The sequence below is a fragment of the Podarcis cretensis genome, assembly GCF_951804945.1.
Source record: "Podarcis cretensis genome assembly, chromosome: 13".
In the NCBI taxonomy this organism is placed as follows: Eukaryota; Metazoa; Chordata; class Lepidosauria; order Squamata; family Lacertidae; genus Podarcis; species Podarcis cretensis.
Genome location: NC_137182.1, coordinates 20,906,519 through 20,917,905, shown reverse-complemented (window position 1 = coordinate 20,917,905; position 11,387 = coordinate 20,906,519). Strand labels below are relative to the sequence as shown.

The window sequence follows — 11,387 nt, the reverse complement described above, 5'->3', positions numbered from 1 at the left end:
ACAGCTGTCCATGGATGCACAGGTCAATTCTGTGTCCTGGGCAGCTGTCTACAAGCTCCATCTGGTATGCAGACTGAGACCCTACCTACCCGCAGACTGTCTCTCCAGAGTGGTACATGCTCTGGTTATCTCCTGCTTAAACTACTGCAATGCACTCTATGTGGGGCTACCTTTGAAGGTGACCCGGAAACTACAATTAATCCAGAATGCGGCAGCTAGACTGGTGACTGGGGGTGGCCACTGAGACCACATAACACCGGTCCTGAAAGACCTACATTGGCTCCCAGTATGTTTATGAGCACAATTCAAAGTGTTGCTGCTGACCTTTAAAGCCATAAACGGCCTCAGCCCAGTATACCTGAAGGAGCGTCTCCACCCCCATTGTTCTGCCCGGACACTGAGGTCCAGCTCCGAGGGCCTTCTGGCGGTTCCCTCACTGTGAGAAGCCAAGTTACAGGGAACCAGGCAGAGGGCCTTCGCAGTGGTGGCGCCCACCCTGTAGAACATACTCCCATCAGATATTAGGGAAATAAACAACTACCTGGCTTTTAGGAGTCATCTGAAGGCAGCCTTGTTTAGGGAAGTTTTTAATGGCTGGTGTTTTATCGTGTTTTTAATATTCTGTTGGGAGCCGCCCAGAGTGACTGGGGAAACTCAGCCAGATGGGCGGGGTATAAATATATTATTATTATTATTATTATTATTATTATTATTACTACTACTACTACTATTATTATTATTATTATTATTATTATTATTATTATTATTATTTCACTGCCAGTTTTCCACCTGCCCAAAATCATGAGAGTGCCCTGTATTTTCTTTATCTCCTCCCTGCAACAGACGGTCTTTCCGCGGAACAGCTGGGTATCTCTCTTTGCCCTCTGAAACGTACTGGGACCCAATATAGGTCTTTCAGGACTGGTATTATATGGTCTCGGTGGCCACTCCCAGTCTCCCGTCTAGCTGCCGCATTGTGGATTAATTGTAGTTTCCGGGTCACCTTCAAAGGTAGCTCCATGTAGAGCGCGTTGCAGTAGTCCAAGCAGGAGATAACCAGAGCATGTACCACTCTGGCAAGACAGTCCACGGGCAGGTAGGGTCTCAGCCTGCATACCAGATGGAGCTGGTAGACAGCTGCCCTTGGCACAGAATTGACCTGCATCTCCCTGGACAGCTGTGAGTCCTAAATGACTCCCAGGCTGCGCACCTGGTCTTTCAGGGGCACAGTTACCCCATTCAGGACCAGGGAGTCCCCCACACCTGCCCCCCGTCCCCCCAAAACAGTACTTCTGTCTTGTCTGGATTCAGCCACAATCTGTTAGCCGTCATCCATCCTCCAACCACCACCAGCTACTGAACGTGCATTCATTGTGCTGTAAATGTATGGCATGAATGTACATCAGACCCAGGACCACTGATACCTCCTGCAAAGCTGGGTTTAAAATACCACCAAAGCAATTCAACAGCAGATACTGCAAGATGTGTCCACATTTGATTACAGTGGTCTTACATTGAAAGGCGACCAGATTGCAACAATAATCTTGCTTTATTATAATGATTAAATTCAACAGTTAGTTGAAGAGGAGAGGAAAGAGAATGCCCAGTAGGGAATGTCTTGCTTGGAAGCAGGCGGCCATCATATGAAGAAAAAGTCAGGTGAAGAGGCTCATGGAGCAATCAGGGTTCAGTCTGGAAGGCTTGCAGACGTCCTCCTTGTGGACATGTTCCTGTAAGAAGCACTGGAAGAATCCAACAGAAGCTGTAAGTGGGGGATTCCTCATCTCTTCTTATGTCTGGGGCTAGGGAGAGGAGGAGAAATGGTGGAGACCGCCTCGCCTTCCAGGAAGGTGGAAGAGGAAGACAGTATAGATTTTCAACTGGGGTCTGAAGGAGGTCGCAGCTCAGAGGCAGATGAGGGGGAAAGTTGGGAAATCATGGGAGATTCGGAACAACACCCGGCTGACACATTGTCCTTAGAAAGCATTCCTACCCCTCCATCTCCCAGAACCTGGCAAGCCTTGAAAGTGGGAGAGCAAAGAGCTCAAAGACAGAGGGCACATTTCAGCACCTGTAGATGTCAGGCTTCAGGAAATCGGCTTTCTGCCCCATGGCCATAAATGAGCAAATCAAACATAAGCGAATTCTTACCAGTTAGTTTCTTTAATAAACACAGCGCAGGGCAAAAGCATGCATCTACCCAGAATGGCAGTGCTCCCAATTAAGGCTTACACCCCCTCTGTCCCTATTAATCTATGTCACTCCCACGTCTTGTAATCTGAGCTTGTACCCTATGTGCGTTCTGTTCTGCCCCTTTCTGAGCTCTTCTTGACCTTGGGCTGACTGGAGGAATGCTGTGCAGAGACTGTGAATCTGTTAACTTTCTCTCTCCAGTGTTTCTTTTCCTAGCTGTTCCCCATTCAGTATCTCCCAGCTTCTGCCTTCTGAACTATGTCCCTCTGCAAACCACAGTTCCAAATCTATACTGTCCTCCTGCTCCTGAGAAGATTCAGGAGCAGGAGCGGGGGGGGGGGTGTTCCCACCATTCTTCCTCCTCAGCATGGTCCCTGACAGTAGAGGAGATGATGAGAATGACTAATGAGGAAGTGGGAGAGACTGGGTATGGAGAATTCACTCGGGACCATACCGTTATCCAAGAGGCTGGGTTCTATAGCCTCTCTCTGTAAAGATTGAAATAAAAAAGAACAGCAAGGAACTTTTCCTTGTCTTTATACTTTCCTGGGCAACCAGCCAGGAGCTGCCGACAGCATCCTGACACCTTGAGGCTACACCTGTGAATCCTATTGTGTTATAGCTCCTGTTCACCCAGAAAGGTCATATGGGCCTTCATCTGTCACAAGCCCAGTCAGCTCGATACATACTGTAATATACCTCCTCGACCTCCTGCGTTGCAAACCATAATGCTTGTCCCAACAACCCGGATCTGGTGCTGATAGACATTTGAGTAGGGTTGCCATACATCCAGGAAATCCCAGACTTATCCCTTGAGGGGGGGGCTACATGCCCATCCTTGGGGGGGGGGTGTTTTACAATTTATAGCAATTGTCTGGGTTTGGGATTTTTTTGTTTTGTTTTGTTTAATATTATTTTGTGCACCTGCGATTCAGGCGCAGGCTTGGGCTTTGGCGCAATTGGCCAGGGCTCTGGCTCCAGCACGGGCAGTGGCTGACGGCTCAACAACTTTTTCTGTCTGGCTTCTTACCTCTTGAAATATGGCAACCCTACATTGGGGACAAAAGTACTCCAGCAAAAGGATATCCTCGAACACACTGAAGGCAAAAACCAAGGACACCACCTTCCAGCGTGCCATATTTCTTGGGGAGAAATTCAACTTTGTTTGCATTCTAATGAGAAACCACCTAATTCGCAGTTCTCAAACCAATGAGCAGGCTGAAACACAACTATCCTTTGACATTCACACATCTCTGGGGAGGTTGTTTTTATTTTTATTTTTATTTTATTTTTTGCAATGCAGTTCTCCAACCTGAACAACGAGTGCAAAAATGTGTGCATTAGCAAAACGTGTGCAGACATATTAGCAAAAATAACCCAGAAAAGTGTGTTATAATTGGGGGAAACTGCTTGCAGAAATGTGCGCATGGATGGAAAGTACCTTGGGATATGCGTCTGAGAAATTTGCACCGGTTCCAAAAATAAAACTTACTTGTCAGTTTGAACAGTCCAATCTGGTGCTTGGATCTCCGCAGAGTGCCTGGCTGCTGGATCGCTTACCAAATCTGGGTAAAGATGAAAAGCTGGTTTGTCAAACTGTCTTTACCATCACCAACAATATTCATTCCTATGCAGTACCACAGACTCTCTCTCTCTCTCTCTCTCTCTCTCTCTCTCTCTCTCTCTCTCTGTATTCTGGCTTTTAATGAGAACTAGAGAGTCCTGTGGAGCATTTCTCTCAGGGCCATCTTAACCGTAGAATCATAGAATCAAAGAATCATAGAGTTGGAAGAGACCACAAGGGCCATCGAGTCCAACCCCCTGCCAAGCAGGAAACACCATCAGAGCACTCCTGACATATGGTTGTCAAGCCTCTGCTTAAAGACCTCCAAAGAAGGAGACTCCACCACACTCCTTGGCAGCAAATTCCACTGTCGAACAGCTCTTAGTGTCAGGAAGTTCTTCCTAATGTTTAGGTGGAATCTTCTTTCTTGTAGTTTGGAACCATTGCTCCATGTTCACTTCTCTGGAGCAGCAGAAAACAACCTTTCTCCCTCCTCTATGTGACATCCTTTTATATATTTGAACATGGCTATCATATCACCCCTTAACCTCCTCTTCTCCAGGCTAAACATGCCCAGCTCCCTTAGCCGTTCCTCATAAGGCATCGTTTCCAGGCCTTTGACCATTTTGGTTGCCCTCCTCTGGACACGTTCCAGTTTGTCAGTGTCCTTCTTGAACTGTGGTGCCCAGAACTGGACACAGTACTCCAGGTGAGGTCTGACCAGAGCAGAATACAGTGGCACTATTACTTCCCTTGATCTAGATGCTATACTCCTATTGATGCAGCCCAGAATTGCATTGGCAATAGGTACTAGGGGTGCAGGGCACTGGGCACCAGGCTCTCAGGGGCGCCAAGCCAAGAGTCCAGGGCCCAAGAGTTGGAGTCCGGGGAAGAGCCCGCCCATCGGTTGGAGCACCGCGGTGGGCTCTTCTGCTGTGGGCGGTTTTGCGCCGTGAGTTCGGGGGCGAGCGAGCCAGTGAGGCTCTGAGGCAGCCAGCTGGCTCCACCCTCCTCTGTGCCTGGGATTGGCGTAGGGCTGTGGAGAGGCCTGCCCAGCGCATGCTGCTTACACCACGAGGCACCCGGCTTCACTCAGTCTCCAACGCCTTGGTCTGATTTGTTGTGCTGGGCTCCTTATGTTTCCTGTTTTCTTTTCTAGAGCAGAGATAAGCATGGTGTCAACTCTCTCTTAAAAAAGGTGGACAACTCTGGGCAACCGGGTGGGTGGGTGTGGGTGGGTGTGCCGGGCGGATCTTTCCACCCGGCACCACATATGCTCAGCCCTGGTTTCTCAAAATGCTCTACAAGGTAAAAAGGGGGTCTACATAATAATAATCTATTATTATACCCCACCCATCTGGCTGGGCTTCCCCAGCCACTCTGGGCAGCTTCCAACAAAATATTAAAATACAGTAATCCATCAAACATTAAAAGCTTCCCTAAACAAATCTGCCATCAGATGTCTTCTAAAATTCTGGTAGTTGTTCTCTTTGACATCTGGTGGGAAGGCGTTCCACAAGGCGGGTGCCACTACCGAGAAGGCCCTCTGCCTGGTTCCCTGTAACTTGGCTTTTCACAGTGAGGGAACCGCCAGAAGGCCCTCGGAGCTGGACCTCAGTGAATGATGGGGGTGGAGACGTTCCTTCAGGTATACTAGGCCAAGGCCGTTTAGGGCTTTAAAGGTCAGCACCAACACTTTGAATTGTGCTCGGAAACGTACTGGGAGCCAATGTAGGTCTTTCAAGACCTTTATTATGTTGTCTCGCCGGCTGCTCCCAGTCACCAGTCTAGCTGCCGCATTCTGGATTAGTTGTAGTTTCCGGGTCACCTTCAAAGGTAGCCCCACATTGAGTGCATTGCAGTAGTCCAAGCGAGAGATAACCAGAGCATGCACCACTCTGGTGGGACAGTCTACATGAAGAATTAAATGCATTTCACTTAACCTGGGACGGTTGATTGAGTTGTGGTATTGCTGGTACTCATTGTAATATTGAACCAGTTGGTCGAGTGGAGCATCTTCACCAGGGAATTCGGGAGCAATGCGTGCCGTGTCCCCAACATGGCTGAGAAACAAAGCCAGACAGCAAGCGAAGGTGAAGAAAGAGAGACAGAATCTCCGTGGAGCGATCATCTGTATTGAGAAAGGAAGGGAAAGGTCCCTATGATACCAAGGCGTCTTGGGAGCCATTGGATGTCAACATCACTAAGCCTTATTATGGTATATGTGTATGTAGCTAATGAGCTAGTGCGCTACTATTCATAATTAAAATTATTATTGCTATTATTCTATACCACCCTTCATCCGAGGATCACAGGGCAGTTTACATTATAAAAACACAAAAATGCATAAATAGTACAGTGGTGCCCCGCAAGACAAACGCCTCACAAGACGGAAAACCCGCTAGAAGAGCATTTGGAGGCGCTTCGCAAAACGAATTTCCCTATGGGCTTGCTTCGCAAGATGAAAATGTCTTGCAAGTTCCTGCGGGTTTTCCCCCCTCCCCCCCCTTTTCCTAAGCCGCTAAGCCGCTTATCAGCTGATCCGCTGATAAGCCGCTTAACAGCTGATCGCTAAAAGCCACTAAACTGCTAATAGCGCTAATCCGCTAAGCTGTCAATAGGATTGCTTCGCAAGACGAAAAAACCGCTATACGAAGAGCCTCACGGAATGGATTAATTTCGTCTTGCGAGGCACCACTGTAACTAACAAAAACAGTACACAGACAAAACAGTTTAAAAGGCCATATATTATTTTATTAACCACACATTGCTATGTCCATGGAATTGTGTAAGTTCAATATGAACTAGTGTATGGGGAACTCATACCCTCCAACATTTCTCCGATGAAAATAGGGACATCCTATTCAATAATAATAATAATAATAATAATAATAATAATAATATTTTTATTATTTATACACTACCCATCTAACTGGGTTGCCCCAGCTGCTCTGGGCAACTTCCAACATATATAAAAACCTAATAAAGCATTAAGCTTTAAAAAACAAAAACCCTTCAGATTTGCCTTCAGAAGTCTTCTAAAGGTAGTCTAGTTACTTATCTCCTTGGCTCAGGGGTCACATAACTCCACACCCTCCAACATTTCTCCAATGAAATTAGGGACGTCCTAAGGAAAAGCAGGACATTCCAGGATCAAATCAGAAACCAGGATGGCTTTTGTAAATCCGAGACTGTCCCTGGAAAATAGGGACACTTGGAGGGTCTGGAAACTGTGTGAAGCAAGGTAGGCAGATGCACATGAGTGCTGACCCCAGTGCTAGACATGTTCTGCAGCATTGATCCTCCTTCTTGGTGCCTGTTCTTAGAAACATTACGGCAACCTTATCCTTTTGCATCCGATACAGTGAACCTAAGGGCTCACTCTGACTTTTGTGCTATGTTTTGAGGCACAGTTGCAGGCTTTAAAGCTCTGTGTCTGAACTCTCTTTCTTTCTTTCTTTCTTTCTCCAGAAAAACACACGTTTAATTCCCCGACAGGGAGCCAAAAAACAAAACAAAACCCACGTTTGATTAGAGCAAATGGCAACTGGGTTTTCTGCAGAATGGTGTTTGCTCAGATCCAGCAGTAAAACATAGGTTTTCCCGGGGGGGAGGGGAACACCGCCTGGACACAAAGCTTCCAAGTGTGGATCTGTGTTTTGAAAGCACAGCGCAAAAGGATGAGCTCTGAGCTATCCTGAACTAGGTCAAAGCCCATCCTTCTGTTCACGTTTCTGGCCAGCCAGAAGTTTCATGGAAGCCTGTGAATAAGGAGTGGGCTATCTTTAAGGGATACATCAAAATTTATGTGGGAAAAGTAGAATTTCTGGCAGATATTGAGTGAATCCAGAAAATGATTAAAGTGAAAGGAGAGTAAAGTCAAGATAGAAGAAGAGATTAAAGAAATAAAGAAATGTGTTTAAGCTAGTTGGAAAAATAAAGTAACATAATGAGAATGGCTGGAAGTCAAGTCACTTGGTGGGTGTCCGTGTGGGGTAGGTGTGTAGGTATGTTGATATGTACAGTATAGGTAGGTATTATATAGAGTAATGTAGGTATGTTTTATGTTATGAAAACAAAGTAGTGTGTTATGTATGTGTATTGTGTAAATGTATGTATGTGTTTTATATGCTAATAAAAAAATCTTTTTTAAAAAAAGAAGTTTCATGGAAGCCCACAGACTTGTCTGTGAAAACTTTCCTCCACCCACAGCAGGCTTCACTTGATAGTTCACAATGGTCGAAAATACTTTTATCACCTCCCAAGACTTTTCCATCACTAGTGCCAAACGCTCTCAGCTTCCCCTTGGACCCGTTTCCCCAGCAGAAGCTTAGGAAGGAGAGAGAAAAATCCTATAGTCATCTCCTCCCACCCCACAAGCCAGGAAAGTATCAGAATGCACAGCAGGTGGCAGAGCCTTGGAAGGAAACTTCCTCCAAGCAAGACAATTTTATCTGAGAGAAAGATGGCGAAAACAGAAAATTCACTGGGACAGTGTGACTTTTGTAACTGCAAGCAATGAACCAGAGACGGCGCAAAGGAGATCTTCTGAAACCACAAGTAGCACCGCCCAAGGCATGATGGAGAGCAGCAACGGCTGGCAAAAGATGGAGATAATATATTACAAGGACAGGAAGAAACACTACGGACAGAATATTGTATTGTAGAATACTGGAGTGCTACAATATATCCAAAACAATGGGAGAAATTGGAAGGCTCTCTAAAGAGGAGATAGATAGGGACTGGAAGGTGTTTAAAGGATACTTGCAAAACCATATTGAAAAATCAATATGAATAAACAAGTTCCGTTTTAAATACTGGAATACTAAAGAAGATGGATAACAATGTGTAATAGAAAAAGAAGCATGAAATTAGGTCAAAGGTGTGTGAAAGAAAGTAATCAAAGTGGAAAGAAATTGCAATTGAGTAGATTGGAAGTCTAAAACAAAGGTGGGGTGAGGGGTGGTGGATGGTGATGGGAAAAGGAATTATTTGTGGGATTGAGTGTAAGTACGTTTGAACACTTTTAAGGATTGTATGAAATGTATGTTTGCATGTTTGTATATTCACAATATGTGTGTATTAATGCTGAATTATTTTAACAATAAAAACTTTTCAAGGGGGAAAAAAAGAAACATTACGGACAGAATAATTGTCACCCACAGGAGTGAGAGAGTTTGAATGCTTCACCTGTAGTTGTAGAAATCATTCCTTGTGTCAATACGAATGGAGGTTGTTAAAACTGCAGTTGCGATATAAGGGATTAGTATTTGGACTGGAGCGTAATTGAAATTTATAAGATTTTGGAATGCAGAAACAAAGAAAATCATCAAGTCGTTAATTCTAGCACGCGGGGGGCAACCTAATTTGCATAATTTGGCACCTCAGTGATTGGTATTATTAATTGTGTTATAATTTGGCATTGTTATAATGAGGCTATTATTGGATTGTTGTCATTGAAAAGCAATAAAAATTACAGAATTTTTTCTCTATAAGACTCACTTTTCCCCTCCTAAAAAGTGAGGGGAAATGTGTGTGCATCTTATGGAGCGAATGCAGGCTGCACAGTTATCCCAGAAGCCAGAACAGCAAGAGGGATCGCTGCTTTTGCTATGCAGTGATCCCTCTTGCTGTTCTGGCTTCTGGGATTCAGAATATTTTTTTCTTGTTTTCCTCCTCCAAAAACTAGGTGCGTCTTATGGTCTGATGCGTCTTATGGAGCGAAAAATACGGTATTTTTGAAAAAGAAAATACTTTTATCACCTCTCAAGACCTTTCCATCACTAGTGCCAAACACTCCCCGCTTTTACTTTGACCCATTTCCCCAGCAGAAGCTAGCAAAAAAGGGAGAGAGAAAATCCTATACAGTGGTACCTCGGGTTACAGATGCTTCAGGTTACAGACGCTTCAGGTTACAGACTCCGCTAACCCAGAAATAGTACCTCGGGTTAAGAACTTTGCTTCGGGATGAGAACAGAAATCGTGCAGCGGCAGTGGGAGGCCCCATTAGCTAAAGTTTTACCTCAGGTTAAGAACAGTTTCAGGTTAAGAACGGACCTCCGGAACGAATTAAGTTCTTAACCTGAGGTACCACTGTAGTTGTTCCCTCCTGTCCTACAAGCCAGGAAAATATCAGGGTGCACAGCAAGATTTCAAGAGCCTTGAAAGGAAATTTTCCCCAAGCAAGACAACTGACTAGAGAAATTGGTCCCAGGCGCTTCATCACAACCACAACAAGTTTTTACCCTGAGCCTTTTGGAAGCTGGAAACAGGAATGTGCTGGGCTGGGTGGGTCCTTCTGTGTTTCCTCTCAGTCTCAATCTGTGGCAGCTCCTGGGGGATTTTTATACCTTTTTTCCCCCTCCACCCCTCCCCCTCACAGCTCCACACAGCGTAAAGGGGGATACTCTTAATAGCCCTTTGCAACCAGTGAGTTCCGTCCCTCCCCTGACAGTTCACCCACCTGAAAACATTTTGCTGGCAAGAACTAGATTATGTGGGTTCCCCCCCCCCAAATGCGAGTGATTAATTACTTATTTGTTTTTGGTCCACCTGAAGATAAAATGGAAAGAATCGCCTTTTAAAGGGGAAAAGGGGGAAAAAAACAGAAGCACAAAGCATCTAGTGTTATAGCTCTTGGTGTGCACTGTGGTACCTCGGGTTACATACGCTTCAGGTTACAGACTCTGTTAACCCAGAAATAGTGCTTCAGGTGAAGAACTTTGCTTCAGGATAAGAACAGAAATCATGCTCCGGCGGTGCGGCAGCAGCAGGAGGCCCCATTATCTAAATTGGTGCTTCAGGTTAAGAACAATTTCATGTTAAGAACGGACCTCAGGAATGAATTAAGTACTTAACCTGAGGTACCACTGTATGTTATTTTCAATAATATGCCAATTTTTATTTACACCTTGCTGATACAGTGATACCTCGAGTTACATATGCTTCAGGTTACATATGCTTCAGGTTACAGACTCCACTAACCCAGAAATAGTACCTCGGGTTAAGAACTTTGCTTCAGGATGAGAACAGAAATCACGCAGCGGCAGCGGGAGGCCCCATTAGCTAAAGTGGTACCTCAGGTTAAGAACAGTTTCAGGTTAAGAACGGACCTCCAGAACGAATTAAGTTCTTAACACGAGGTAGCACTGTATTTGCATTTTTGCAAACATTGTTGGGTTGGAGAGCTGCATCGCAAAATTCAGAGGAGTGAAAACATCGAAAGATCGCTGTGTTTCAGTTCTCATTCATTTTTGGAAATGGCAAATTTGATAGGTGGGATGCAAATGGAATTGAATTTCCTCCCCAACCCAAAGTAGGAGATATATGTGGCCTGCAGTAATCTGCAAAGTGGCAATCATTCAGAGAGTGCTACTATTTTTAAGTCTCAGAGGCCGGATCCTTCACCCTCAGCAAACCTCTTTCCTGGTGCAAAGTGAAATGTTCAGTTCCTACCACTTGCCTACAGCTTCCCTCAACTTCATTCCTCAAAAGCTGTTTTCACAGCAGGGCCTGAAAATTTCTGATTTGGACTTTTATTCTGTTCTTCAGGTCCATAGAGTAGTAACGACAAAACAGACAACTTCTGTTTAGAATGAAAGAGGGAAAGGTAAGCTTTCATCATCCCGTG

General features: G+C 45.1%; 1 long non-coding RNA gene across 1 annotated transcript; it reads right to left on the bottom strand.

Annotated features, from left to right (window-relative positions):
* Positions 1–1,634: 1,634 nt before the first annotated feature.
* On the bottom strand, positions 1,635–10,059 carry LOC307201185. Its single transcript, XR_013832624.1, has 4 exons — positions 10,003–10,059; positions 5,701–5,888; positions 3,686–3,758; positions 1,635–1,730 (listed from the first exon to the last, which is right to left on the bottom strand). It is a non-coding gene; the product is annotated as an uncharacterized lncRNA (long non-coding RNA).
* Positions 10,060–11,387: the final 1,328 nt, after the last annotated feature.